The 27,323-nt window shown below is 47.8% G+C and overlaps 22 non-coding genes across 22 annotated transcripts; all 22 read left to right on the plus strand.

The window, feature by feature from the left end:
* Nucleotides 1–792: 792 nt before the first annotated feature.
* Nucleotides 793–956, plus strand: LOC145656436 (U1 spliceosomal RNA). The gene has a single exon (XR_014122108.1). It is a non-coding gene; the product is annotated as a U1 spliceosomal RNA (small nuclear RNA).
* Nucleotides 957–1,997: 1,041 nt separating this feature from the next.
* On the plus strand, nt 1,998–2,161 carry LOC145656318 (U1 spliceosomal RNA). Its single transcript, XR_014121990.1, has one exon. It is a non-coding gene; the product is annotated as a U1 spliceosomal RNA (small nuclear RNA).
* Nucleotides 2,162–3,203: 1,042 nt separating this feature from the next.
* Nucleotides 3,204–3,367, plus strand: LOC145656417 (U1 spliceosomal RNA). Its single transcript, XR_014122089.1, has one exon. It is a non-coding gene; the product is annotated as a U1 spliceosomal RNA (small nuclear RNA).
* A 1,041-nt stretch (nt 3,368–4,408) lies between these two features.
* On the plus strand, nt 4,409–4,572 carry LOC145656418 (U1 spliceosomal RNA). The gene has a single exon (XR_014122090.1). It is a non-coding gene; the product is annotated as a U1 spliceosomal RNA (small nuclear RNA).
* Nucleotides 4,573–5,613: 1,041 nt separating this feature from the next.
* Nucleotides 5,614–5,777, plus strand: LOC145656319 (U1 spliceosomal RNA). Its single transcript, XR_014121991.1, has one exon. It is a non-coding gene; the product is annotated as a U1 spliceosomal RNA (small nuclear RNA).
* A 1,042-nt stretch (nt 5,778–6,819) lies between these two features.
* On the plus strand, nt 6,820–6,983 carry LOC145656419 (U1 spliceosomal RNA). The gene has a single exon (XR_014122091.1). It is a non-coding gene; the product is annotated as a U1 spliceosomal RNA (small nuclear RNA).
* Nucleotides 6,984–8,024: 1,041 nt separating this feature from the next.
* Nucleotides 8,025–8,188, plus strand: LOC145656439 (U1 spliceosomal RNA). The gene has a single exon (XR_014122111.1). It is a non-coding gene; the product is annotated as a U1 spliceosomal RNA (small nuclear RNA).
* Nucleotides 8,189–9,231: 1,043 nt separating this feature from the next.
* LOC145656320 (U1 spliceosomal RNA) lies at nt 9,232–9,395 on the plus strand. The gene has a single exon (XR_014121992.1). It is a non-coding gene; the product is annotated as a U1 spliceosomal RNA (small nuclear RNA).
* A 1,041-nt stretch (nt 9,396–10,436) lies between these two features.
* LOC145656403 (U1 spliceosomal RNA) lies at nt 10,437–10,600 on the plus strand. The gene has a single exon (XR_014122075.1). It is a non-coding gene; the product is annotated as a U1 spliceosomal RNA (small nuclear RNA).
* A 1,039-nt stretch (nt 10,601–11,639) lies between these two features.
* Nucleotides 11,640–11,803, plus strand: LOC145656451 (U1 spliceosomal RNA). Its single transcript, XR_014122123.1, has one exon. It is a non-coding gene; the product is annotated as a U1 spliceosomal RNA (small nuclear RNA).
* Nucleotides 11,804–12,842: 1,039 nt separating this feature from the next.
* On the plus strand, nt 12,843–13,006 carry LOC145656480 (U1 spliceosomal RNA). Its single transcript, XR_014122152.1, has one exon. It is a non-coding gene; the product is annotated as a U1 spliceosomal RNA (small nuclear RNA).
* Nucleotides 13,007–14,050: 1,044 nt separating this feature from the next.
* On the plus strand, nt 14,051–14,214 carry LOC145656394 (U1 spliceosomal RNA). Its single transcript, XR_014122066.1, has one exon. It is a non-coding gene; the product is annotated as a U1 spliceosomal RNA (small nuclear RNA).
* Nucleotides 14,215–15,260: 1,046 nt separating this feature from the next.
* On the plus strand, nt 15,261–15,424 carry LOC145656399 (U1 spliceosomal RNA). The gene has a single exon (XR_014122071.1). It is a non-coding gene; the product is annotated as a U1 spliceosomal RNA (small nuclear RNA).
* Nucleotides 15,425–16,466: 1,042 nt separating this feature from the next.
* Nucleotides 16,467–16,630, plus strand: LOC145656262 (U1 spliceosomal RNA). The gene has a single exon (XR_014121930.1). It is a non-coding gene; the product is annotated as a U1 spliceosomal RNA (small nuclear RNA).
* A 1,044-nt stretch (nt 16,631–17,674) lies between these two features.
* On the plus strand, nt 17,675–17,838 carry LOC145656376 (U1 spliceosomal RNA). Its single transcript, XR_014122048.1, has one exon. It is a non-coding gene; the product is annotated as a U1 spliceosomal RNA (small nuclear RNA).
* A 1,044-nt stretch (nt 17,839–18,882) lies between these two features.
* On the plus strand, nt 18,883–19,046 carry LOC145656249 (U1 spliceosomal RNA). The gene has a single exon (XR_014121917.1). It is a non-coding gene; the product is annotated as a U1 spliceosomal RNA (small nuclear RNA).
* A 1,049-nt stretch (nt 19,047–20,095) lies between these two features.
* LOC145656361 (U1 spliceosomal RNA) lies at nt 20,096–20,259 on the plus strand. The gene has a single exon (XR_014122033.1). It is a non-coding gene; the product is annotated as a U1 spliceosomal RNA (small nuclear RNA).
* Nucleotides 20,260–21,303: 1,044 nt separating this feature from the next.
* On the plus strand, nt 21,304–21,467 carry LOC145656335 (U1 spliceosomal RNA). Its single transcript, XR_014122007.1, has one exon. It is a non-coding gene; the product is annotated as a U1 spliceosomal RNA (small nuclear RNA).
* Nucleotides 21,468–22,516: 1,049 nt separating this feature from the next.
* LOC145656254 (U1 spliceosomal RNA) lies at nt 22,517–22,680 on the plus strand. Its single transcript, XR_014121922.1, has one exon. It is a non-coding gene; the product is annotated as a U1 spliceosomal RNA (small nuclear RNA).
* Nucleotides 22,681–23,724: 1,044 nt separating this feature from the next.
* LOC145656481 (U1 spliceosomal RNA) lies at nt 23,725–23,888 on the plus strand. Its single transcript, XR_014122153.1, has one exon. It is a non-coding gene; the product is annotated as a U1 spliceosomal RNA (small nuclear RNA).
* Nucleotides 23,889–24,937: 1,049 nt separating this feature from the next.
* Nucleotides 24,938–25,101, plus strand: LOC145656351 (U1 spliceosomal RNA). The gene has a single exon (XR_014122023.1). It is a non-coding gene; the product is annotated as a U1 spliceosomal RNA (small nuclear RNA).
* A 1,049-nt stretch (nt 25,102–26,150) lies between these two features.
* On the plus strand, nt 26,151–26,314 carry LOC145656229 (U1 spliceosomal RNA). The gene has a single exon (XR_014121896.1). It is a non-coding gene; the product is annotated as a U1 spliceosomal RNA (small nuclear RNA).
* The last annotated feature ends 1,009 nt before the right edge of the window (nt 26,315–27,323 follow it).

Raw genomic sequence — 27,323 nt, forward strand, 5'->3', positions numbered from 1 at the left:
TCATTGAAAAAAAGTGCTGTGATTTGTACTGACGCATTTTGATGTAGCATGTAGGAGCTCCGTTAGCGACACCCTCTTTTGACAGGTTGTTTTTGATTTGTTACCAAATTCTAAATTCTGTCCCTAAACCTAGCTCAGAGGAAAAAGCCTTCAAGCAACTGCCAATTGGAGAGTGTGTTTTAATTCCACAAATGAGGTGCTTGTCTTGTTTTGGATTGCCTTTCGTTATGGGTTTGGACCAGAGGTTTAAAGCTAGGGTTAGGGTTAGGGTTTGATGTAAAAATGATCAAGGTTTTTTTGCCAGAGAGGGGCAGACTGTTTTTCCACCATGAGTGGGTGTCGTTGCCTTCCTGGAAAAGACATAAAACTGTAGAATACTGCTAAAGCACTGCACACCCACTGTGATTTTCAACAGGGAACTAATGGACATCGCACTGGGCAAACAGACCGGTTTCCATTCGTTGTTTAAATACAGAAATCGTGAAAAATTCACGTAGGCTCTCTCCACACGTAGGTATCGGTCCGTGATCGGGTGAATGATGCTTGCCGGTAGTGGATCAATTCATATCCAGTGGGGATGGTAGAGGGTGCTACACATAGGGATTTTTGACCAGAATTTCCTTCAGCCCCTTCCCTTACCTTTGATCAAGTCCATTGCCCTGCAATCCCGCCCCCTAACTCTCCCTTCCTTCCTGCTTGTCATGGTCTACCCCGCCCCCTGATCTTTATCCTTATCCTTTTCCTGTGTTCTGCAGTGGGGAGAGGGTCCCTCTACATCTGCTTTCCCAAAGCATACTTACCTGGCAGGGGTGAGACCCTGATCAGGAAGGTGGTTCGCCCAAGGCGAGGTTCAGTCATTGCACTTGGGCTGTGCTGACCCTTGCGAATTCCCCAAATGCAGGAATCTCGACTGCATAATTTCTGGTAGTGGGGGACTGCGTTCGTGCTCTCCCCTGAGGTGCTTTGTTGAAAGAGAGGTACGCATAAAAGGACGGTGGCTTGAGCAGTTTCTCTGTTGCAGAGAAACAACTGCATAGTTCAGTAATACCTTTGTCTGGACGGTGGCGGCGGTGGTACAGCGCGACGTCTCGTTTTGTTTGGCTGGGTGTCGCGGACGTCCGCGGCGAACGACAAAGTGGCTGGCACCTCATCAACTGGTAGCTTTTGAGGAATGAGTCCTACTTTGTGACCAGTGTGCTTATAATCATTCATTGAAAAAAAGTGCTGTGATTTGTACTGACGCATTTTGATGTAGCATGTAAGAGCTCCGTTAGCGACACCCTCTTTTGACACGTTTTTGATTTGTTACCAAATTCTAAATTCTGTCCCTAAACCTAGCTCAGAGGAAAAAGCCTTCAAGCAACTGCCAATTGGAGAGTGTGTTTTAATTCCACAAATGAGGTGCTTGTCTTGTTTTGGATTGCCTTTCGTTATGGGTTTGGACCAGAGGTTTAAAGCTAGGGTTAGGGTTAGGGTTTGATGTAAAAATGATCAAGGTTTTTTTGCCAGAGACGGGCAGACTGTTTTTCCACCATGAGTGGGTGTCGTTGCCTTCCTGGAAAAGACATAAAACTGTAGAATACTGCTAAAGCACTGCGCACCCACTGTGATTTTCCACAGGGAACTAATGGACATCGCACTGGGCAAACAGACCGGTTTCCATTTGTTGTTTAAATACAGAAATCGTGAAAAATTCACGTAGGCTCTCTCCACACGTAGGTATCGGTCCGTGATCGGGTGAACGATGCTTGCCGGTAGTGGATCAATTCATATCCAGTGGGGATGGTAGAGGGTGCTACACATAGGGATTTTTGACCAGAATTTCCTTCAGCCCCTTCCCTTACCTTTGATCAAGTCCATTGCCCTGCAATCCCGCCCCCTAACTCTCCCTTCCTTCCTGCTTGTCATGGTCTACCCCGCCCCCTGATCTTTATCCTTATCCTTTTCCTGTGTTCTGCAGTGGGGAGAGGGTCCCTCTACATCTGCTTTTCCAAAGCATACTTACCTGGCAGGGGTGAGACCCTGATCAGGAAGGTGGTTCGCCCAAGGCGAGGTTCAGTCATTGCACTTGGGCTGTGCTGACCCTTGCGAATTCCCCAAATGCGGGAATCTCGACTGCATAATTTCTGGTAGTGGGGGACTGCGTTCGCGCTCTCCCCTGAGGTGCTTTGTTGAAACAGAGGTACGCATAAAAGGACGGTGGCTTGAGCAGTTTCTCTGTTGCAGAGAAACAACTGCATAGTTCAGTAATACCTTTGTCTGGACGGTGGCGGCGGTGGTACAGCGCGACGTCTCGTTTTGTTTGGCTGGGTGTCGCGGACGTCCGCGGCGAACGACAAAGTGGCTGGCACCTCATCAACTGGTAGCTTTTGAGGAATGAGTCCTACTTTGTGACCAGTGTGCTTATAATCATTCATTGAAAAAAAGTGCTGTGATTTGTACTGACGCATTTTGATGTAGCATGTAGGAGCTCCGTTAGCGACACCCTCTTTTGACAGGTTGTTTTTGATTTGTTACCAAATTCTAAATTCTGTCCCTAAACCTAGCTCAGAGGAAAAAGCCTTCAAGCAACTGCCAATTGGAGAGTGTGTTTTAATTCCACAAATGAGGTGCTTGTCTTGTTTTGGATTGCCTTTCGTTATGGGTTTGGACCAGAGGTTTAAAGCTAGGGTTAGGGTTAGGGTTTGATGTAAAAATGATCAAGGTTTTTTTGCCAGAGAGGGGCAGACTGTTTTTCCACCATGAGTGGGTGTCGTTGCCTTCCTGGAAAAGACATAAAACTAGAATACTGCTAAAGCACTGCGCACCCACTGTGATTTTCCACAGGGAACTAATGGACATCGCACTGGGCAAACAGACCGGTTTCCATTTGTTGTTTAAATACAGAAATCGTGAAAAATTCATGTAGGCTCTCTCCACACGTAGGTATCGGTCCGTGATCGGGTGAACGATGCTTGCCGGTAGTGGATCAATTCATATCCAGTGGGGATGGTAGAGGGTGCTACACATAGGGATTTTTGACCAGAATTTCCTTCAGCCCCTTCCCTTACCTTTGATCAAGTCCATTGCCCTGCAATCCCGCCCCCTAACTCTCCCTTCCTTCCTGCTTGTCATGGTCTACCCCGCCCCCTGCTCTTTATCCTTATCCTTTTCCTGTGTTCTGCAGTGGGGAGAGGGTCCCTCTACATCTGCTTTCCCAAAGCATACTTACCTGGCAGGGGTGAGACCATGATCAGGAAGGTGGGTCGCCCAAAGCGAGGCTCAGTCATTGCACTTGGGCTGTGCTGACCCTTGCGAATTACCCAAATGCGGGAATCTCGATTGCATAATTTCTGGTAGTGGGGGATTGCGTTCGCGCTCTCCCCTGAGGTGCTCTGTTGAAAGAGAGGTACGCATAAAAGGACGGTGGCTTGAGCAGTTTCTATGTTGCAGAGAAACAACTCCATAGTTCAGTAATACCTTTGTCTGGACGGTGGCGGCGGTGGTACAGCGCGACGTCTCGTTTTGTTTGGCTGGGTGTCGCGGACGTCCGCGGCGAACGACAAAGTGGCTGGCACCTCATCAACTGGTAGCTTTTGAGGAATGAGTCCTACTTTGTGACCAGTGTGCTTATAATCATTCATTGAAAAAAAGTGCTGTGATTTGTACTGACGCATTTTGATGTAGCATGTAAGAGCTCCGTAAGGACACCCTCTTTTGACACGTTGTTTTTGATTTGTTACCAAATTCTAAATTCTGTCCCTAAACCTAGCTCAGAGGAAAAAGCCTTCAAGCAACTGCCAATTGGAGAGTGTGTTTTAATTCCACAAATGAGGTGCTTGTCTTGTTTTGGATTGCCTTTCGTTATGGGTTTGGACCAGAGGTTTAAAGCTAGGGTTAGGGTTAGGGTTTGATGTAAAAATGATCAAGGTTTTTTTGCCAGAGAGGGGCAGACTGTTTTTCCACCATGAGTGGGTGTCGTTGCCTTCCTGGAAAAGACATAAAACTAGAATACTGCTAAAGCACTGCGCACCCACTGTGATTTTCCACAGGGAACTAATGGACATCGCACTGGGCAAACAGACCGGTTTCCATTTGTTGTTTAAATACAGAAATCGTGAAAAATTCACGTAGGCTCTCTCCACACGTAGGTATCGGTCCGTGATCGGGTGAACGATGCTTGCCGGTAGTGGATCAATTCATATCCAGTGGGGATGGTAGAGGGTGCTACACATAGGGATTTTTGACCAGAATTTCCTTCAGCCCCTTCCCTTACCTTTGATCAAGTCCATTGCCCTGCAATCCCGCCCCCTAACTCTCCCTTCCTTCCTGCTTGTCATGGTCTACCCCGCCCCCTGCTCTTTATCCTTATCCTTTTCCTGTGTTCTGCAGTGGGGAGAGGGTCCCTCTACATCTGCTTTCCCAAAGCATACTTACCTGGCAGGGGTGAGACCATGATCAGGAAGGTGGGTCGCCCAAAGCGAGGCTCAGTCATTGCACTTGGGCTGTGCTGACCCTTGCGAATTACCCAAATGCGGGAATCTCGATTGCATAATTTCTGGTAGTGGGGGATTGCGTTCGCGCTCTCCCCTGAGGTGCTCTGTTGAAAGAGAGGTACGCATAAAAGGACGGTGGCTTGAGCAGTTTCTATGTTGCAGAGAAACAACTCCATAGTTCAGTAATACCTTTGTCTGGACGGTGGCGGCGGTGGTACAGCGCGACGTCTCGTTTTGTTTGGCTGGGTGTCGCGGACGTCCGCGGCGAACGACAAAGTGGCTGGCACCTCATCAACTGGTAGCTTTTGAGGAATGAGTCCTACTTTGTAACCAGTGTGCTTATAATCATTCATTGAAAAAAAGTGCTGTGATTTGTACTGACGCATTTTGATGTAGCATGTAAGAGCTCCGTTAGCGACACCCTCTTTTGACACGTTTTTGATTTGTTACCAAATTCTAAATTCTGTCCCTAAACCTAGCTCAGAGGAAAAAGCCTTCAAGCAACTGCCAATTGGAGAGTGTGTTTTAATTCCACAAATGAGGTGCTTGTCTTGTTTTGGATTGCCTTTCGTTATGGGTTTGGACCAGAGGTTTAAAGCTAGGGTTAGGGTTAGGGTTTGATGTAAAAATGATCAAGGTTTTTTTGCCAGAGACGGGCAGACTGTTTTTCCACCATGAGTGGGTGTCGTTGCCTTCCTGGAAAAGACATAAAACTGTAGAATACTGCTAAAGCACTGCGCACCCACTGTGATTTTCCACAGGGAACTAATGGACATCGCACTGGGCAAACAGACCGGTTTCCATTTGTTGTTTAAATACAGAAATCGTGAAAAATTCACGTAGGCTCTCTCCACACGTAGGTATCGGTCCGTGATCGGGTGAACGATGCTTGCCGGTAGTGGATCAATTCATATCCAGTGGGGATGGTAGAGGGTGCTACACATAGGGATTTTTGACCAGAATTTCCTTCAGCCCCTTCCCTTACCTTTGATCAAGTCCATTGCCCTGCAATCCCGCCCCCTAACTCTCCCTTCCTTCCTGCTTGTCATGGTCTACCCCGCCCCCTGATCTTTATCCTTATCCTTTTCCTGTGTTCTGCAGTGGGGAGAGGGTCCCTCTACATCTGCTTTTCCAAAGCATACTTACCTGGCAGGGGTGAGACCCTGATCAGGAAGGTGGTTCGCCCAAGGCGAGGTTCAGTCATTGCACTTGGGCTGTGCTGACCCTTGCGAATTCCCCAAATGCGGGAATCTCGACTGCATAATTTCTGGTAGTGGGGGACTGCGTTCGCGCTCTCCCCTGAGGTGCTTTGTTGAAACAGAGGTACGCATAAAAGGACGGTGGCTTGAGCAGTTTCTCTGTTGCAGAGAAACAACTGCATAGTTCAGTAATACCTTTGTCTGGACGGTGGCGGCGGTGGTACAGCGCGACGTCTCGTTTTGTTTGGCTGGGTGTCGCGGACGTCCGCGGCGAACGACAAAGTGGCTGGCACCTCATCAACTGGTAGCTTTTGAGGAATGAGTCCTACTTTGTGACCAGTGTGCTTATAATCATTCATTGAAAAAAAGTGCTGTGATTTGTACTGACGCATTTTGATGTAGCATGTAGGAGCTCCGTTAGCGACACCCTCTTTTGACAGGTTGTTTTTGATTTGTTACCAAATTCTAAATTCTGTCCCTAAACCTAGCTCAGAGGAAAAAGCCTTCAAGCAACTGCCAATTGGAGAGTGTGTTTTAATTCCACAAATGAGGTGCTTGTCTTGTTTTGGATTGCCTTTCGTTATGGGTTTGGACCAGAGGTTTAAAGCTTGGGTTAGGGTTAGGGTTTGATGTAAAAATGATCAAGGTTTTTTTGCCAGAGAGGGGCAGACTGTTTTTCCACCATGAGTGGGTGTCGTTGCCTTCCTGGAAAAGACATAAAACTAGAATACTGCTAAAGCACTGCGCACCCACTGTGATTTTCCACAGGGAACTAATGGACATCGCACTGGGCAAACAGACCGGTTTCCATTTGTTGTTTAAATACAGAAATCGTGAAAAATTCATGTAGGCTCTCTCCACACGTAGGTATCGGTCCGTGATCGGGTGAACGATGCTTGCCGGTAGTGGATCAATTCATATCCAGTGGGGATGGTAGAGGGTGCTACACATAGGGATTTTTGACCAGAATTTCCTTCAGCCCCTTCCCTTACCTTTGATCAAGTCCATTGCCCTGCAATCCCGCCCCCTAACTCTCCCTTCCTTCCTGCTTGTCATGGTCTACCCCGCCCCCTGCTCTTTATCCTTATCCTTTTCCTGTGTTCTGCAGTGGGGAGAGGGTCCCTCTACATCTGCTTTCCCAAAGCATACTTACCTGGCAGGGGTGAGACCATGATCAGGAAGGTGGGTCGCCCAAAGCGAGGCTCAGTCATTGCACTTGGGCTGTGCTGACCCTTGCGAATTACCCAAATGCGGGAATCTCGATTGCATAATTTCTGGTAGTGGGGGATTGCGTTCGCGCTCTCCCCTGAGGTGCTCTGTTGAAAGAGAGGTACGCATAAAAGGACGGTGGCTTGAGCAGTTTCTATGTTGCAGAGAAACAACTCCATAGTTCAGTAATACCTTTGTCTGGACGGTGGCGGCGGTGGTACAGCGCGACGTCTCGTTTTGTTTGGCTGGGTGTCGCGGACGTCCGCGGCGAACGACAAAGTGGCTGGCACCTCATCAACTGGTAGCTTTTGAGGAATGAGTCCTACTTTGTGACCAGTGTGCTTATAATCATTCATTGAAAAAAAGTGCTGTGATTTGTACTGACGCATTTTGATGTAGCATGTAAGAGCTCCGTAAGGACACCCTCTTTTGACACGTTGTTTTTGATTTGTTACCAAATTCTAAATTCTGTCCCTAAACCTAGCTCAGAGGAAAAAGCCTTCAAGCAACTGCCAATTGGAGAGTGTGTTTTAATTCCACAAATGAGGTGCTTGTCTTGTTTTGGATTGCCTTTCGTTATGGGTTTGGACCAGAGGTTTAAAGCTAGGGTTAGGGTTAGGGTTTGATGTAAAAATGATCAAGGTTTTTTTGCCAGAGAGGGGCAGACTGTTTTTCCACCATGAGTGGGTGTCGTTGCCTTCCTGGAAAAGACATAAAACTAGAATACTGCTAAAGCACTGCGCACCCACTGTGATTTTCCACAGGGAACTAATGGACATCGCACTGGGCAAACAGACCGGTTTCCATTTGTTGTTTAAATACAGAAATCGTGAAAAATTCACGTAGGCTCTCTCCACACGTAGGTATCGGTCCGTGATCGGGTGAACGATGCTTGCCGGTAGTGGATCAATTCATATCCAGTGGGGATGGTAGAGGGTGCTACACATAGGGATTTTTGACCAGAATTTCCTTCAGCCCCTTCCCTTACCTTTGATCAAGTCCATTGCCCTGCAATCCCGCCCCCTAACTCTCCCTTCCTTCCTGCTTGTCATGGTCTACCCCGCCCCCTGCTCTTTATCCTTATCCTTTTCCTGTGTTCTGCAGTGGGGAGAGGGTCCCTCTACATCTGCTTTCCCAAAGCATACTTACCTGGCAGGGGTGAGACCATGATCAGGAAGGTGGGTCGCCCAAAGCGAGGCTCAGTCATTGCACTTGGGCTGTGCTGACCCTTGCGAATTACCCAAATGCGGGAATCTCGATTGCACAATTTCTGGTAGTGGGGGATTGCGTTCGCGCTCTCCCCTGAGGTGCTCTGTTGAAAGAGAGGTACGCATAAAAGGACGGTGGCTTGAGCAGTTTCTATGTTGCAGAGAAACAACTCCATAGTTCAGTAATACCTTTGTCTGGACGGTGGCGGCGGTGGTACAGCGCGACGTTTCGTTTTGTTTGGCTGGGTGTCGCGGACGTCCGCGGCGAACGACAAAGTGGCTGGCACCTCATCAACTGGTAGCTTTTGAGGAATGAGTCCTACTTTGTGACCAGTGTGCTTATAATCATTCATTGAAAAAAAGTGCTGTGATTTGTACTGACGCATTTTGATGTAGCATGTAAGAGCTCCGTAAGGACACCCTCTTTTGACACGTTGTTTTTGATTTGTTACCAAATTCTAAATTCTGTCCCTAAACCTAGCTCAGAGGAAAAAGCCTTCAAGCAACTGCCAATTGGAGAGTGTGTTTTAATTCCACAAATGAGGTGCTTGTCTTGTTTTGGATTGCCTTTCGTTATGGGTTTGGACCAGAGGTTTAAAGCTAGGGTTAGGGTTAGGGTTTGATGTAAAAATGATCAAGGTTTTTTTGCCAGAGAGGGGCAGACTGTTTTTCCACCATGAGTGGGTGTCGTTGCCTTCCTGGAAAAGACATAAAACTGTAGAATACTGCTAAAGCACTGCGCACCCACTGTGATTTTCCACAGGGAACTAATGGACATCGCACTGGGCAAACAGACCGGTTTCCATTTGTTGTTTAAATACAGAAATCGTGAAAAATTCACGTAGGCTCTCTCCACACGTAGGTATCGGTCCGTGATCGGGTGAATGATGCTTGCCGGTAGTGGATCAATTCATATCCAGTGGGGATGGTAGAGGGTGCTACACATAGGGATTTTTGACCAGAATTTCCTTCAGCCCCTTCCCTTACCTTTGATCAAGTCCATTGCCCTGCAATCCCGCCCCCTAACTCTCCCTTCCTTCCTGCTTGTCATGGTCTACCCCGCCCCCTGATCTTTATCCTTATCCTTTTCCTGTGTTCTGCAGTGGGGAGAGGGTCCCTCTACATCTGCTTTCCCAAAGCATACTTACCTGGCAGGGGTGAGACCCTGATCAGGAAGGTGGTTCGCCCAAGGCGAGGTTCAGTCATTGCACTTGGGCTGTGCTGACCCTTGCGAATTCCCCAAATGCGGGAATCTCGACTGCATAATTTCTGGTAGTGGGGGACTGCGTTCGCGCTCTCCCCTGAGGTGCTTTGTTGAAAGAGAGGTACGCATAAAAGGACGGTGGCTTGAGCAGTTTCTCTGTTGCAGAGAAACAACTGCATAGTTCAGTAATACCTTTGTCTGGACGGTGGCGGCGGTGGTACAGCGCGACGTCTCGTTTTGTTTGGCTGGGTGTCGCGGACGTCCGCGGCGAACGACAAAGTGGCTGGCACCTCATCAACTGGTAGCTTTTGAGGAATGAGTCCTACTTTGTGACCAGTGTGCTTATAATCATTCATTGAAAAAAAGTGCTGTGATTTGTACTGACGCATTTTGATGTAGCATGTAAGAGCTCCGTTAGCGACACCCTCTTTTGACACGTTTTTGATTTGTTACCAAATTCTAAATTCTGTCCCTAAACCTAGCTCAGAGGAAAAAGCCTTCAAGCAACTGCCAATTGGAGAGTGTGTTTTAATTCCACAAATGAGGTGCTTGTCTTGTTTTGGATTGCCTTTCGTTATGGGTTTGGACCAGAGGTTTAAAGCTAGGGTTAGGGTTAGGGTTTGATGTAAAAATGATCAAGGTTTTTTTGCCAGAGACGGGCAGACTGTTTTTCCACCATGAGTGGGTGTCGTTGCCTTCCTGGAAAAGACATAAAACTGTAGAATACTGCTAAAGCACTGCGCACCCACTGTGATTTTCCACAGGGAACTAATGGACATCGCACTGGGCAAACAGACCGGTTTCCATTTGTTGTTTAAATACAGAAATCGTGAAAAATTCACGTAGGCTCTCTCCACACGTAGGTATCGGTCCGTGATCGGGTGAACGATGCTTGCCGGTAGTGGATCAATTCATATCCAGTGGGGATGGTAGAGGGTGCTACACATAGGGATTTTTGACCAGAATTTCCTTCAGCCCCTTCCCTTACCTTTGATCAAGTCCATTGCCCTGCAATCCCGCCCCCTAACTCTCCCTTCCTTCCTGCTTGTCATGGTCTACCCCGCCCCCTGATCTTTATCCTTATCCTTTTCCTGTGTTCTGCAGTGGGGAGAGGGTCCCTCTACATCTGCTTTCCCAAAGCATACTTACCTGGCAGGGGTGAGACCCTGATCAGGAAGGTGGTTCGCCCAAGGCGAGGTTCAGTCATTGCACTTGGGCTGTGCTGACCCTTGCGAATTCCCCAAATGCAGGAATCTCGACTGCATAATTTCTGGTAGTGGGGGACTGCGTTCGCGCTCTCCCCTGAGGTGCTTTGTTGAAAGAGAGGTACGCATAAAAGGACGGTGGCTTGAGCAGTTTCTCTGTTGCAGAGAAACAACTGCATAGTTCAGTAATACCTTTGTCTGGACGGTGGCGGCGGTGGTACAGCGCGACGTCTCATTTGGTTTGGCTGGGTGTCGCGGACGTCCGCGGCGAACGACAAAGTGGCTGGCACCTCATCAACTGGTAGCTTTTGAGGAATGAGTCCTACTTTGTGACCAGTGTGCTTATAATCATTCACTGAAAAAAAGTGCTGTGATTTGTACTGACGCATTTTGATGTAGCATGTAAGAGCTCCGTTAGCGACACCCTCTTTTGACACGTTTTTGATTTGTTACCAAATTCTAAATTCTGTCCCTAAACCTAGCTCAGAGGAAAAAGCCTTCAAGCAACTGCCAATTGGAGAGTGTGTTTTAATTCCACAAATGAGGTGCTTGTCTTGTTTTGGATTGCCTTTCGTTATGGGTTTGGACCAGAGGTTTAAAGCTAGGGTTAGGGTTAGGGTTTGATGTAAAAATGATCAAGGTTTTTTTGCCAGAGAGGGGCAGACTGTTTTTCCACCATGAGTGGGTGTCGTTGCCTTCCTGGAAAAGACATAAAACTAGAATACTGCTAAAGCACTGCGCACCCACTGTGATTTTCCACAGGGAACTAATGGACATCGCACTGGGCAAACAGACCGGTTTCCATTTGTTGTTTAAATACAGAAATCGTGAAAAATTCACGTAGGCTCTCTCCACACGTAGGTATCGGTCCGTGATCGGGTGAACGATGCTTGCCGGTAGTGGATCAATTCATATCCAGTGGGGATGGTAGAGGGTGCTACACATAGGGATTTTTGACCAGAATTTCCTTCAGCCCCTTCCCTTACCTTTGATCAAGTCCATTGCCCTGCAATCCCGCCCCCTAACTCTCCCTTCCTTCCTGCTTGTCATGGTCTACCCCGCCCCCTGCTCTTTATCCTTATCCTTTTCCTGTGTTCTGCAGTGGGGAGAGGGTCCCTCTACATCTGCTTTCCCAAAGCATACTTACCTGGCAGAGGTGAGACCATGATCAGGAAAGTGGGTCGCCCAAAGCGAGGCTCAGTCATTGCACTTGGGCTGTGCTGACCCTTGCGAATTCCCCAAATGCGGGATTCTCGACTGTATAATTTCTGGTAGTTGGGGACTGCGTTCGCGCTCTCCCCTGAGGTGCTTTGTTGAAAGAGAGGTACGCATAAAAGGACGGTGGCTTGAGCAGTTTCTCTGTTGCAGAGAAACAACTGCATAGTTCAGTAATACCTTTGTCTGGACGGTTGCGGCGGTGGTACAGCGCGACGTCTTTTGTTTGGCTGGGTGTCGCGGACGTCCACGGCGAACGACAAAGTGGCTGGCACCTCATCAACTGGTAGCTTTTGAGGAATGAGTCCTACTTTGTGACCAGTGTGCTTATAATCATTCATTGAAAAAAAGTGCTGTGATTTGTACTGACGCATTTTGATGTAGCATGTAAGAGCTCCGTTAGCGACACCCTCTTTTGACACGTTGTTTTTGATTTGTTACCAAATTCTAAATTCTGTCCCTAAACCTAGCTCAGAGGAAAAAGCCTTCAAGCAACTGCCAATTGGAGAGTGTGTTTTAATTCCACAAATGAGGTGCTTGTCTTGTTTTGGATTGCCTTTCGTTATGGGTTTGGACCAGAGGTTTAAAGCTAGGGTTAGGGTTAGGGTTTGATGTAAAAATGATCAAGGTTTTTTTGCCAGAGAGGGGCAGACTGTTTTTTCACCATGAGTGGGTGTCGTTGCCTTCCTGGAAAAGACATAAAACTGTAGAATACTGCTAAAGCACTGCACACCCACTGTGATTTTCAACAGGGAACTAATGGACATCGCACTAGGCAAACAGACCGGTTTCCATTTGTTGTTTAAATACAGAAATCGTGAAAAATTCACGTAGGCTCTCTCCACACGTAGGTATCGGTCCGTGATCGGGTGAACGATGCTTGCCGGTAGTGGATCAATTCATATCCAGTGGGGATGGTAGAGGGTGCTACACAGGGATTTTTGACCAGAATTTCCTTCAGCCCCTTCCCTTACCTTTGATCAAGTCCATTGCCCTGCAATCCCGCCCCCTAACTCTCCCTTCCTTCCTGCTTGTCATGGTCTACCTCGCCCCCTGATCTTTATCCTTATCCTTTTCCTGTGTTCTGCAGTGGGGAGAGGGTCCCTCTACATCTGCTTTCCCAAAGCATACTTACCTGGCAGGGGTGAGACCATGATCAGGAAGGTGGTTCGCCCAAGGCGAGGCTCAGTCATTGCACTTGGGCTGTGCTGACCCTTGCGAATTCCCCAAATGCGGGAATCTCGACTGCATAATTTCTGGTAGTGGGGGACTGCGTTCGCGCTCTCCCCTGAGGTGCTTTGTTGAAAGAGAGGTACGCATAAAAGGACGGTGGCTTGAGCAGTTTCTCTGTTGCAGAGAAACAACTGCATAGTTCAGTAATACCTTTGTCTGGACGGTGGCGGCGGTGGTACAGCGTGACGTCTCGTTTTGTTTGGCTGGGTGTCGCGGACGTCCGCGGCGAACGACAAAGTGGCTGGCACCTCATCAACTGGTAGCTTTTGAGGAATGAGTCCTACTTTGTGACCAGTGTGCTTATAATCATTCATTGAAAAAAATTGCTGTGATTTGTACTGACGCATTTTGATGTAGCATGTAAGAGCTCCGTTAGCGACACCCTCTTTTGACACGTTGTTTTTGATTTGTTACCAAATTCTAAATTCTGTCCCTAAACCTAGCTCAGAGGAAAAAGCCTTCAAGCAACTGCCAATTGGAGAGTGTGTTTTAATTCCACAAATGAGGTGCTTGTCTTGTTTTGGATTGCCTTTCGTTATGGGTTTGGACCAGAGGTTTAAAGCTAGGGTTAGGGTTAGGGTTTGATGTAAAAATGATCAAGGTTTTTTTGCCAGAGAGGGGCAGACTGTTTTTTCACCATGAGTGGGTGTCGTTGCCTTCCTGGAAAAGACATAAAACTGTAGAATACTGCTAAAGCACTGCGCACCCACTGTGATTTTCAACAGGGAACTAATGGACATCGCACTAGGCAAACAGACCGGTTTCCATTTGTTGTTTAAATACAGAAATTGTGAAAAATTCACGTAGACTCTCTCCACACGTAGGTATCGGTCCGTGATCGGGTGAACGATGCTTGCCGGTAGTGGATCAATTCATATCCAGTGGGGATGGTAGAGGGTGCTACACATAGGGATTTTTGACCAGAATTTCCTTCAGCCCCTTCCCTTACCTTTGATCAAGTCCATTGCCCTGCAATCCCGCCCCCTAACTCTCCCTTCCTTCCTGCTTGTCATGGTCTACCCCGCCCCCTGATCTTTATCCTTATCCTTTTCCTGTGTTCTGCAGTGGGGAGAGGGTCCCTCTACATCTGCTTTCCCAAAGCATACTTACCTGGCAGGGGTGAGACCATGATCCGAAAGGTGGTTCGCCCAAGGTGAGGCTCAGTCATTGCACTTGGGCTGTGCTGACCCTTGCGAATTCCCCAAATGCGGGAATCTCGACTGCATAATTTCTGGTAGTGGGGGACTTCGTTCGCGCTCTCCCCTGAGGTGCTTTGTTGAAAGAGAGGTACGCATAAAAGGACGGTGGCTTGAGCAGTTTCTCTGTTGCAGAGAAACAACTGCATAGTTCAGTAATACCTTTGTCTGGACGGTGGCGGCGGTGGTACAGCGCGACGTCTCGTTTTGTTTGGCTGGGTGTCGCGGACGTCCGCGGCGAACGACAAAGTGGCTGGCACCTCATCAACTGGTAGCTTTTGAGGAATGAGTCCTACTTTGTGACCAGTGTGCTTATAATCATTCATTGAAAAAAAGTGCTGTGATTTGTACTGACGCATTTTGATGTAGCATGTAAGAGCTCCGTTAGCGACACCCTCTTTTGACACGTTGTTTTTGATTTGTTACCAAATTCTAAATTCTGTCCCTAAACCTAGCTCAGAGGAAAAAGCCTTCAAGCAACTGCCAATTGGAGAGTGTGTTTTAATTCCACAAATGAGGTGCTTGTCTTGTTTTGGATTGCCTTTCGTTATGGGTTTGGACCAGAGGTTTAAAGCTAGGGTTAGGGTTAGGGTTTGATGTAAAAATGATCAAGGTTTTTTTGCCAGAGAGGGTGGCAGACTGTTTTTCCACCATGAGTGGGTGTCGTTGCCTTCCTAGAAAAGACATAAAACTGTAGAATACTGCTAAAGCACTGCGCACCCACTGTGATTTTCCACAGGGAACTAATGGACATCGCACTGGGCAAACAGACCGGTTTCCATTTGTTGTTTAAATACAGAAATCGTGAAAAATTCACGTAGGCTCTCTCCACACGTAGGTATCGGTCCGTGATCGGGTGAACGATGCTTGCCGGTAGTGGATCAATTCATATCCAGTGGGGATGGTAGAGTGTGCTACACATAGGGATTTTTGACCAGAATTTCCTTCAGCCCCTTCCCTTACCTTTGATCAAGTCCATTGCCCTGCAATCCCGCCCCCTAACTCTCCCTTCCTTCCTGCTTGTCATGGTCTACCTCGCCCCCTGATCTTTATCCTTATCCTTTTCCTGTGTTCTGCAGTGGGGAGAGGGTCCCTCTACATCTGCTTTCCCAAAGCATACTTACCTGGCAGGGGTGAGACCATGATCCGGAAGGTGGTTCTCCCAAGGTGAGGCTCAGTCATTGCACTTGGGCTGTGCTGACCCTTGCGAATTCCCCAAATGCGGGAATCTCGACTGCATAATTTCTGATAGTGGGGGACTTCGTTCGCGCTCTCCCCTGAGGTGCTTTGTTGAAAGAGAGGTACGCATAAAAGGACGGTGGCTTGAGCAGTTTCTCTGTTGCAGAGAAACAACTGCATAGTTCAGTAATACCTTTGTCTGGACGGTGGCGGCGGTGGTACAGCGCGACGTCTCGTTTTGTTTGGCTGGGTGTCGCGGACGTCCGTGGCGAACGACAAAGTGGCTGGCACCTCATCAACTGGTAGCTTTTGAGGAATGAGTCCTACTTTGTGACCAGTGTGCTTATAATCATTCATTGAAAAAAAGTGCTGTGATTTGTACTGACGCATTTTGATGTAGCATGTAAGAGCTCCGTTAGCGACACCCTCTTTTGACACGTTGTTTTTGATTTGTTACCAAATTCTAAATTCTGTCCCTAAACCTAGCTCAGAGGAAAAAGCCTTCAAGCAACTGCCAATTGGAGAGTGTGTTTTAATTCCACAAATGAGGTGCTTGTCTTGTTTTGGATTGCCTTTCGTTATGGGTTTGGACCAGAGGTTTAAAGCTAGGGTTAGGGTTAGGGTTTGATGTAAAAATGATCAAGGTTTTTTTGCCAGAGAGGGGCAGACTGTTTTTTCACCATGAGTGGGTGTCGTTGCCTTCCTGGAAAAGACATAAAACTGTAGAATACTGCTAAAGCACTGCGCACCCACTGTGATTTTCAACAGGGAACTAATGGACATCGCACTAGGCAAACAGACCAGTTTCCATTTGTTGTTTAAATACAGAAATCGTGAAAAATTCACGTAGGCTCTCTCCACACGTAGGTATCGGTCCGTGATCGGGTGAACGATGCTTGCCGGTAGTGGATCAATTCATATCCAGTGGGGATGGTAGAGGGTGCTACACAGGGATTTTTGACCAGAATTTCCTTCAGCCCCTTCCCTTACCTTTGATCAAGTCCATTGCCCTGCAATCCCGCCCCCTAACTCTCCCTTCCTTCCTGCTTGTCATGGTCTACCCCGCCCCCTGATCTTTATCCTTATCCTTTTCCTGTGTTCTGCAGTGGGGAGAGGGTCCCTCTACATCTGCTTTCCCAAAGCATACTTACCTGGCAGGGGTGAGACCACGATCAGGAAGGTGGTTCGCCCAAGGCGAGGCTCAGTCATTGCGCTTGGGCTGTGCTGACCCTTGCGAATTCCCCAAATGCGGGAATCTCGACTGCATAATTTCTGGTAGTGGGGGACTGCGTTCGCGCTCTCCCCTGAGGTGCTTTGTTGAAAGAGAGGTACGCATAAAAGGACGGTGGCTTGAGCAGTTTCTCTGTTGCAGAGAAACAACTGCATAGTTCAGTAATACCTTTGTCTGGACGGTGGCGGCGGTGGTACAGCGCGACGTCTCGTTTTGTTTGGCTGGGTGTCGCGGACGTCCGTGGCGAACGACAAAGTGGCTGGCACCTCATCAACTGGTAGCTTTTGAGGAATGAGTCCTACTTTGTGACCAGTGTGCTTATAATCATTCATTGAAAAAAAGTGCTGTGATTTGTACTGACGCATTTTGATGTAGCATGTAAGAGCTCCGTTAGCGACACCCTCTTTTGACACGTTGTTTTTGATTTGTTACCAAATTCTAAATTCTGTCCCTAAACCTAGCTCAGAGGAAAAAGCCTTCAAGCAACTGCCAATTGGAGAGTGTGTTTTAATTCCACAAATGAGGTGCTTGTCTTGTTTTGGATTGCCTTTCGTTATGGGTTTGGACCAGAGGTTTAAAGCTAGGGTTAGGGTTAGGGTTTGATGTAAAAATGATCAAGGTTTTTTTGCCAGAGAGGGGCAGACTGTTTTTCCACCATGAGTGGGTGTCGTTGCCTTCCTGGAAAAGACATAAAACTGTAGAATACTGCTAAAGCACTGCGCACCCACTGTGATTTTCCACAGGGAACTAATGGACATCGCACTGGGCAAACAGACCGGTTTCCATTTGTTGTTTAAATACAGAAATCGTGAAAAATTCACGTAGGCTCTCTCCACACGTAGGTATCGGTCCGTGATCGGGTGAACGATGCTTGCCGGTAGTGGATCAATTCATATCCAGTGGGGATGGTAGAGGGTGCTACACATAGGGATTTTTGACCAGAATTTCCTTCAGCCCCTTCCCTTACCTTTGATCAAGTCCATTGCCCTGCAATCCCGCCCCCTAACTCTCCCTTCCTTCCTGCTTGTCATGGTCTACCCCGCCCCCTGCTCTTTATCCTTATCCTTTTCCTGTGTTCTGCAGTGGGGAGAGGGTCCCTCTACATCTGCTTTCCCAAAGCATACTTACCTGGCAGGGGTGAGACCATGATCAGGAAGGTGGATCGCCCAAGGCGAGGCTCAGTCATTGCACTTGGGTTGTGCTGACCCTTGCGAATTCCCCAAATGCGGGAATCTCGACAGCATAATTTCTGGTAGTGGGGGACTGCGTTCGCGCTCTCCCCTGAGGTGCTTTGTTGAAAGAGAGGTATGCATAAAAGGACGGTGGCTTGAGCAGTTTCTCTGTTGCAGAGAAACAACTGCATAGTTCAGTAATGCCTTTGTCTGGACGGTGGCGGCGGTGGTACAGCGCGACGTCTCGTTTTGTTTGGCTGGGTGTCGCGGATGTCCGCGGCGAACGACAAAGTGGCTGGCACCTCATCAACTGGTAGCTTTTGAGGAATGAGTCCTACTTTGTGACCAGTGTGCTTATAATCATTCATTGAAAAAAAGTGCTGTGATTTGTACTGACGCATTTTGATGTAGCATGTAAGAGCTCCGTTAGCGACACCCTCTTTTGACACGTTGTTTTTGATTTGTTACCAAATTCTAAATTCTGTCCCTAAACCTAGCTCAGAGGAAAAAGCCTTCAAGCAACTGCCAATTGGAGAGTGTGTTTTAATTCCACAAATGAGGTGCTTGTCTTGTTTTGGATTGCCTTTCGTTATGGGTTTGGACCAGAGGTTTAAAGCTAGGGTTAGGGTTAGGGTTTGATGTAAAAATGATCAAGGTTTTTTTGCCAGAGAGGGGCAGACTGTTTTTCCACCATGAGTGGGTGTCGTTGCCTTCCTGGAAAAGACATAAAACTGTAGAATACTGCTAAAGCACTGCGCACCCACTGTGATTTTCCACAGGGAACTAATGGACATCGCACTGGGCAAACAAACCGGTTTCCATTTGTTGTTTAAATACAGAAATCGTGAAAAATTCACGTAGGCTCTCTCCACACGTAGGTATCGGTCCGTGATCGGGTGAACGATGCTTGCCGGTAGTGGATCAATTCATATCCAGTGGGGATGGTAGAGGGTGCTACACATAGGGATTTTTGACCAGAATTTCCTTCAGCCCCTTCCCTTACCTTTGATCAAGTCCATTGCCCTGCAATCCCGCCCCCTAACTCTCCCTTCCTTCCTGCTTGTCATGGTCTACCCCGCCCCCTGATCTTTATCCTTATCCTTTTCCTGTGTTCTGCAGTGGGGAGAGGGTCCCTCTACATCTGCTTTCCCAAAGCATACTTACCTGGCAGGGGTGAGACCATGATCAGGAAGGTGGTTCGCCCAAGGCGAGGCTCAGTCATTGCACTTGGGCTGTGCTGACCCTTGCGAATTCCCCAAATGCGGGAATCTCGACTGCATAATTTCTGGTCGTGGGGGACTGCGTTCGCGCTCTCCCCTGAGGTGACTTGTTGAAAGAGAAGTACGCATAAAAGCACAGTGGCTTGAGCAGTTTCTCTGTTGCAGAGAAACAACTGCATAGTTCAGTAATACCTTTGTCTGGACGGTGGCGGCGGTGGTACAGCCCAACGTCATGTTTTGTTTGGCTGGGTGTCGCGGACGTCCGCTGCGAACGACAAAGTGGCTGGCACCTCATCAACTGGTAGCTTTGGAGGAATGAGTCCTACTTTGTGACTAGTGTGCTTATAATCATTCATTGAAAAAAAGTGCTGTGATTTGTACTGACACATTTTGATGTAGCATGTAAGAGCTCAGTTAGCGACACCCTCTTTTGACACGTTGTTTTTGATTTGTTACCAAATTCTAAATTCTGTCCCTAAACCTAGCTCAGAGGAAAAAGCCTTCAAGCAACTGCCAATTGGAGAGTGTGTTTTAATTCCACAAATGAGGTGCTTGTCTTGTTTTGGATTGCATTTCGTTATGGGTTTGGACCAGAGGTTTAAAGCTAGGGTTAGGGTTAGGGTTTGATGTAAAAATGATCAAGGTTTTTTTGCCAGAGAGGGGCAGACTGTTTTTCCACCATGAGTGGGTGTCGTTGCCTTCCTGGAAAAGACATAAAACTGTAGAATACTGCTAAAGCACTGCGCACCCACTGTGATTTTCAACAGGGAACTAATGGACATCGCACTGGGCAAACAGACCGGTTTCCTTTCCATTTGTTGTTTAAATACAGAAATCGTGAAAAATTCACGTAGGCTCTCTCCACACGTAGGTATCGGTCCGTGATCGGGTGAACGATGCTTGCCGGTAGTGGATCAATTCATATCCAGTGGGGATGGTAGAGGGTGCTACACATAGGGATTTTTGACCAGAATTTCCTTCAGCCCCTTCCCTTACCTTTGATCAAGTCCATTGCCCTGCAATCCCGCCCCCTAACTCTCCCTTCCTTCCTGCTTGTCATGGTCTACCCCGCCCCCTGATCTTTATCCTTATCCTTTTCCTGTGTTCTGCAGTGGGGAGAGGGTCCCTCTACATCTGCTTTCCCAAAGCATACTTACCTGGCAGGGGTGAGACCATGATCAGGAAGGTGGTTCGCCCAAGGCGAGGCTCAGTCATTGCACTTGGGCTGTGCTGACCATTGCGAATTCCCCAAATGCGGGAATCTCGACTGCATAATTTCTGGTCGTGGGGGACTGCGTTCGCGCTCTCCCCTGAGGTGACTTGTTGAAAGAGAAGTACGCATAAAAGCACAGTGGCTTGAGCAGTTTCTCTGTTGCAGAGAAACAACTGCATAGTTCAGTAATACCTTTGTCTGGACGGTGGCGGCGGTGGTACAGCCCAACGTCTTGTTTTGTTTGGCTGGGTGTCGCGGACGTCCGCGGCGAACGACAAAGTGGCTGGCACCTCATCAACTGGTAGCTTTGGAGGAATGAGTCCTACTTTGTGACTAGTGTGCTTATAATCATTCATTGAAAAAAAGTGCTGTGATTTGTACTGACACATTTTGATGTAGCATGTAAGAGCTCTGTTAGCGACACCCTCTTTTGACACGTTGTTTTTGATTTGTTACCAAATTCTAAATTCTGTCCCTAAACCTAGCTCAGAGGAAAAAGCCTTCAAGCAACTGCCAATTGGAGAGTGTGTTTTAATTCCACAAATGAGGTGCTTGTCTTGTTTTGGATTGCCTTTCGTTATGGGTTTGGACCAGAGGTTTAAAGCTAGGGTTAGGGTTAGGGTTTGATGTAAAAATGATCAAGGTTTTTTTGCCAGAGAGGGGCAGACTGTTTTTCCACCATGAGTGGGTGTCGTTGCCTTCCTGGAAAAGACATAAAACTGTAGAATACTGCTAAAGCACTGCGCACCCACTGTGATTTTCCACAGGGAACTAATGGACATCGCACTGGGCAAACAGACCGGTTTCCATTTGTTGTTTAAATACAGAAATCGTGAAAAATTCACGTAGGCTCTCTCCACACGTAGGTATCGGTCCGTGATCGGGTGAACGATGCTTGCCGGTAGTGGATCAATTCATATCCAGTGGGGATGGTAGAGGGTGCTACACATAGGGATTTTTGACCAGAATTTCCTTCAGCCCCTTCCCTTACCTTTGATCAAGTCCATTGCCCTGCAATCCCGCCCCCTAACTCTCCCTTCCTTCCTGCTTGTCATGGTCTACCCCGCACCCTGATCTTTATCCTTATCCTTTTCCTGTGTTCTGCAGTGGGGAGAGGGCCCCTCTACATCTGCTTTCCCAAAGCATACTTACCTGGCAGGGGTGAGACCACGATCAGGAAGGTGGTTCGCCCAAGGCAAAGCTCAGTCATTGCACTTGGGCTGTGCTGACCCTTGCGAATTCCCCAATTGCGGGAATCTCGACTGCATAATTTCTGGTAGTTGGGGACTGCGTTCGCGCTCTCCCCTGAGGTGCTTTGTTGAAAGAGAGGTACACATAAAAGGACGGTGGCTTGAGCAGTTTCTCTGTTGCAGAGAAACAACTGCATAGTTCAGTAATGCCTTTGTCTGGATGGTGGCGGCGGTGGCACAGCGCGACGTCTCGTTTTGTTTGGCTGGGTGTCGCGGACGTCCGCGGCGAACGACAAAGTGGCTGGCACCTCATCAACTGGTAGCTTTTGAGGAATGAGTCCTACTTTGTGACCAGTGTGCTTATAATCATTCATTGAAAAAAAGTGCTGTGATTTGTACTGACGCATTTTGATGTAGCATGTAAGAGCTCCGTTAGCGACACCCTCTTTTGACACGTTGTTTTTGATTTGTTACCAAATTCTAAATTCTGTCCCTAAACCTAGCTCAGAGGAAAAAGCCTTCAAGCAACTGCCAATTGGAGAGTGTGTTTTAATTCCACAAATGAGGTGCTTGTCTTGTTTTGGATTGCATTTCGTTATGGGTTTGGACCAGAGGTTTAAAGCTAGGGTTAGGGTTAGGGTTTGATGTAAAAATGATCAAGGTTTTTTTGCCAGAGAGGGGCAGACTGTTTTTCCACCATGAGTGGGTGTCGTTGCCTTCCTGGAAAAGACATAAAACTGTAGAATACTGCTAAAGCACTGCGCACCCACTGTGATTTTCAACAGGGAACTAATGGACATCGCACTGGGCAAACAGACCGGTTTCCTTTCCATTTGTTGTTTAAATACAGAAATCGTGAAAAATTCACGTAGGCTCTCTCCACACGTAGGTATCGGTCCGTGATCGGGTGAACGATGCTTGCCGGTAGTGGATCAATTCATATCCAGTGGGGATGGTAGAGGGTGCTACACATAGGGATTTTTGACCAGAATTTCCTTCAGCCCCTTCCCTTACCTTTGATCAAGTCCATTGCCCTGCAATCCCGCCCCCTAACTCTCCCTTCCTTCCTGCTTGTCATGGTCTACCCCGCCCCCTGATCTTTATCCTTATCCTTTTCCTGTGTTCTGCAGTGGGGAGAGGGTCCCTCTACATCTGCTTTCCCAAAGCATACTTACCTGGCAGGGGTGAGACCATGATCAGGAAGGTGGTTCGCCCAAGGCGAGGCTCAGTCATTGCACTTGGGCTGTGCTGACCCTTGCGAATTCCCCAAATGCGGGAATCTCGACTGCATAATTTCTGGTAGTGGGGGACTGTGTTCGCGCTCTCCCCTGAGGTGACTTGTTGAAAGAGAAGTACGCATAAAAGCACAGTGGCTTGAGCAGTTTCTCTGTTGCAGAGAAACAACTGCATAGTTCAGTAATACCTTTGTCTGGACGGTGGCGGTGGTGGTACAGCCCAACGTCTTGTTTTGTTTGGCTGGGTGTCGCGGACGTCCGCGGCGAACGACAAAGTGGCTGGCACCTCATCAACTGGTAGCTTTGGAGGAATGAGTCCTACTTTGTGACTAGTGTGCTTATAATCATTCATTGAAAAAAAGTGCTGTGATTTGTACTGACACATTTTGATGTAGCATGTAAGAGCTCTGTTAGCGACACCCTCTTTTGACACGTTGTTTTTGATTTGTTACCAAATTCTAAATTCTGTCCCTAAACCTAGCTCAGAGGAAAAAGCCTTCAAGCAACTGCCAATTGGAGAGTGTGTTTTAATTCCACAAATGAGGTGCTTGTCTTGTTTTGGATTGCATTTCGTTATGGGTTTGGACCAGAGGTTTAAAGCTAGGGTTAGGGTTAGGGTTTGATGTAAAAATGATCAAGGTTTTTTTGCCAGAGAGGGGCAGACTGTTTTTCCACCATGAGTGGGTGTCGTTGCCTTCCTGGAAAAGACATAAAACTGTAGAATACTGCTAAAGCACTGCGCACCCACTGTGATTTTCCACAGGGAACTAATGGACATCGCACTGGGCAAACAGACCGGTTTCCATTTGTTGTTTAAATACAGAAATCGTGAAAAATTCACGTAGGCTCTCTCCACACGTAGGTATCGGTCCGTGATCGGGTGAACGATGCTTGCCGGTAGTGGATCAATTCATATCCAGTGGGGATGGTAGAGGGTGCTACACATAGGGATTTTTGACCAGAATTTCCTTCAGCCCCTTCCCTTACCTTTGATCAAGTCCGTTGCCCTGCAATCCCGCCCCCTAACTCTCCCTTCCTTCCTGCTTGTCATGGTCTACCCCGCCCCCTGATCTTTATCCTTATCCTTTTCCTGTGTTCTGCAGTGGGGAGAGGGTCCCTCTACATCTGCTTTCCCAAAGCATACTTACCTGGCAGGGGTGAGACCATGATCAGGAAGGTGGTTCGCCCAAGGCGAGGCTCAGTCATTGCACTTGGGCTGTGCTGACCCTTGCGAATTCCCCAAATGCGGGAATCTCGACTGCATAATTTCTGGTAGTGGGGGACTGCGTTCGCGCTCTCCCCTGAGGTGCTTTGTTGAAAGAGAGGTACGCATAAAAGGACGGTGGCTTGAGCAGTTTCTCTGTTGCAGAGAAACAACTGCATAGTTCAGTAATACCTTTGTCTGGACGGTGGCGGCGGTGGTACAGCGCGACGTCTCGTTTTGTTTGGCTGGGTGTCGCGGACGTCCGCGGCGAACGACAAAGTGGCTGGCACCTCATCAACTGGTAGCTTTTGAGGAATGAGTCCTACTTTGTGACCAGTGTGCTTATAATCATTCATTGAAAAAAAGTGCTGTGATTTGTACTGACGCATTTTGATGTAGCATGTAAGAGCTCCGTTAGCGACACCCTCTTTTGACACGTTGTTTTTGATTTGTTACCAAATTCTAAATTCTGTCCCTAAACCTAGCTCAGAGGAAAAAGCCTTCAAGCAACTGCCAATTGGAGAGTGTGTTTTAATTCCACAAATGAGGTGCTTGTCTTGTTTTGGATTGCCTTTCGTTATGGGTTTGGACCAGAGGTTTAAAGCTAGGGTTAGGGTTAGGGTTTGATGTAAAAATGATCAAGGTTTTTTTGCCAGAGAGGGGCAGACTGTTTTTCCACCATGAGTGGGTGTCGTTGCCTTCCTGGAAAAGACATAAAACTGTAGAATACTGCTAAAGCACTGCGCACCCACTGTGATTTTCAACAGGGAACTAATGGACATCGCACTGGGCAAACAGACCGGTTTCCTTTCCATTTGTTGTTTAAATACAGAAATCGTGAAAAATTCACGTAGGCTCTCTCCACACGTAGGTATCGGTCCGTGATCGGGTGAACGATGCTTGCCGGTAGTGGATCAATTCATATCCAGTGGGGATGGTAGAGGGTGCTACACATAGGGATTTTTGACCAGAATTTCCTTCAGCCCCTTCCCTTACCTTTGATCAAGTCCATTGCCCTGCAATCCCGCCCCCTAACTCTCCCTTCCTTCCTGCTTGTCATGGTCTACCCCGCCCCCTGATCTTTATCCTTATCCTTTTCCTGTGTTCTGCAGTGGGGAGAGGGTCCCTCTACATCTGCTTTCACAAAGCATACTTACCTGGCAGGGGTGAGACCATGATCAGGAAGGTGGTTCGCCCAAGGCGAGGCTCAGTCATTGCACTTGGGCTGTGCTGACCCTTGCGAATTCCCCAAATGCGGGAATCTCGACTGCATAATTTCTGGTAGTGGGGGACTGCGTTTGCCCTCTCCCCTGAGTTGACTTGTTGAAAGAGAAGTACGCATAAAAGCACAGTGGCTTGAGCAGTTTCTCTGTTGCAGAGAAACAACTGCATAGTTCAGTAATACCTTTGTCTGGACGGTGGCGGCGGTGGTACAGCCCAACGTCTTGTTTTGTTTGGCTGGGTGTCGCGGACGTCCGCGGCGAACGACAAAGTGGCTGGCACCTCATCAACTGGTAGCTTTGGAGGAATGAGTCCTACTTTGTGACTAGTGTGCTTATAATCATTCATTGAAAAAAAGTGCTGTGATTTGTACTGACACATTTTGATGTAGCATGTAAGAGCTCTGTTAGCGACACCCTCTTTTGACACGTTGTTTTTGATTTGTTACCAAATTCTAAATTCTGTCCCTAAACCTAGCTCAGAGGAAAAAGCCTTCAAGCAACTGCCAATTGGAGAGTGTGTTTTAATTCCACAAATGAGGTGCTTGTCTTGTTTTGGATTGCATTTCGTTATGGGTTTGGACCAGAGGTTTAAAGCTAGGGTTAGGGTTAGGGTTTGATGTAAAAATGATCAAGGTTTTTTTGCCAGAGAGGGGCAGACTGTTTTTCCACCATGAGTGGGTGTCGTTGCCTTCCTGGAAAAGACATAAAACTGTAGAATACTGCTAAAGCACTGCGCACCCACTGTGATTTTCAACAGGGAACTAATGGACATCGCACTGGGCAAACAGACCGGTTTCCTTTCCATTTGTTGTTTAAATACAGAAATCGTGAAAAATTCACGTAGGCTCTCTCCACACGTAGGTATCGGTCCGTGATCGGGTGAACGATGCTTGCCGGTAGTGGATCAATTCATATCCAGTGGGGATGGTAGAGGGTGCTACACATAGGGATTTTTGACCAGAATTTCCTTCAGCCCCTTCCCTTACCTTTGATCAAGTCCATTGCCCTGCAATCCCGCCCCCTAACTCTCCCTTCCTTCCTGCTTGTCATGGTCTACCCCGCCCCCTGATCTTTATCCTTATCCTTTTCCTGTGTTCTGCAGTGGGGAGAGGGTCCCTCTACATCTGCTTTCCCAAAGCATACTTACCTGGCAGGGGTGAGACCATGATCAGGAAGGTGGTTCGCCCAAGGCGAGGCTCAGTCATTGCACTTGGGCTGTGCTGACCCTTGCGAATTCCCCAAATGCGGGAATCTCGACTGCATAATTTCTGGTAGTGGGGGACTGCGTTCGCGCTCTCCCCTGAGGTGCTTTGTTGAAAGAGAGGTACACATAAAAGGATGGTGGCTTGAGCAGTTTCTCTGTTGCAGAGAAACAACTGCATAGTTCAGTAATGCCTTTGTCTGGACGGTGGCGGCGGTGGTACAGCGCGACGTCTCGTTTTGTTTGGCTGGGTGTCGCGGACGTCCGCGGCGAACGACAAAGTGGCTGGCACCTCATCAACTGGTAGCTTTGGAGGAATGAGTCCTACTTTGTGACCAGTGTGCTTATAATCATTCATTGAAAAAAAGTGCTGTGATTTGTACTGACGCATTTTGATGTAGCATGTAAGAGCTCCGTTAGCGACACCCTCTTTTGACACGTTGTTTTTGATTTGTTACCAAATTCTAAATTCTGTCCCTAAACCTAGCTCAGAGGAAAAAGCCTTCAAGCAACTGCCAATTGGAGAGTGTGTTTTAATTCCACAAATGAGGTGCTTGTCTTGTTTTGGATTGCCTTTCGTTATGGGTTTGGACCAGAGGTTTAAAGCTAGGGTTAGGGTTAGGGTTTGATGTAAAAATGATCAAGGTTTTTTTGCCAGAGAGGGGCAGACTGTTTTTCCACCATGAGTGGGTGTCGTTGCCTTCCTGGAAAAGACATAAAACTGTAGAATACTGCTAAAGCACTGCGCACCCACTGTGATTTTCCACAGGGAACTAATGGACATCGCACTGGGCAAACAGACCGGTTTCCAATTGTTGTTTAAATACAGAAATCGTGAAAAATTCACGTAGGCTCTCTCCACACGTAGGTATCGGTCCGTGATCGGGTGAACGATGCTTGCCGGTAGTGGATCAATTCATATCCAGTGGGGATGGTAGAGGGTGCTACACATAGGGATTTTTGACCAGAATTTCCTTCAGCCCCTTCCCTTACCTTTGATCAAGTCCATTGCCTTGCAATCCCGCCCCCTAACTCTCCCTTCCTTCCTGCTTGTCATGGTCTACCCCACCCCCTGCTCTTTATCCTTATCCTTTTCCTGTGTTCTGCAGTG

Source organism: Electrophorus electricus, unplaced genomic scaffold, assembly GCF_041902795.1.
Source record: "Electrophorus electricus isolate QZ-2024a unplaced genomic scaffold, ASM4190279v1 Scaffold66, whole genome shotgun sequence".
Taxonomy (NCBI): domain Eukaryota; kingdom Metazoa; phylum Chordata; class Actinopteri; order Gymnotiformes; family Gymnotidae; genus Electrophorus; species Electrophorus electricus.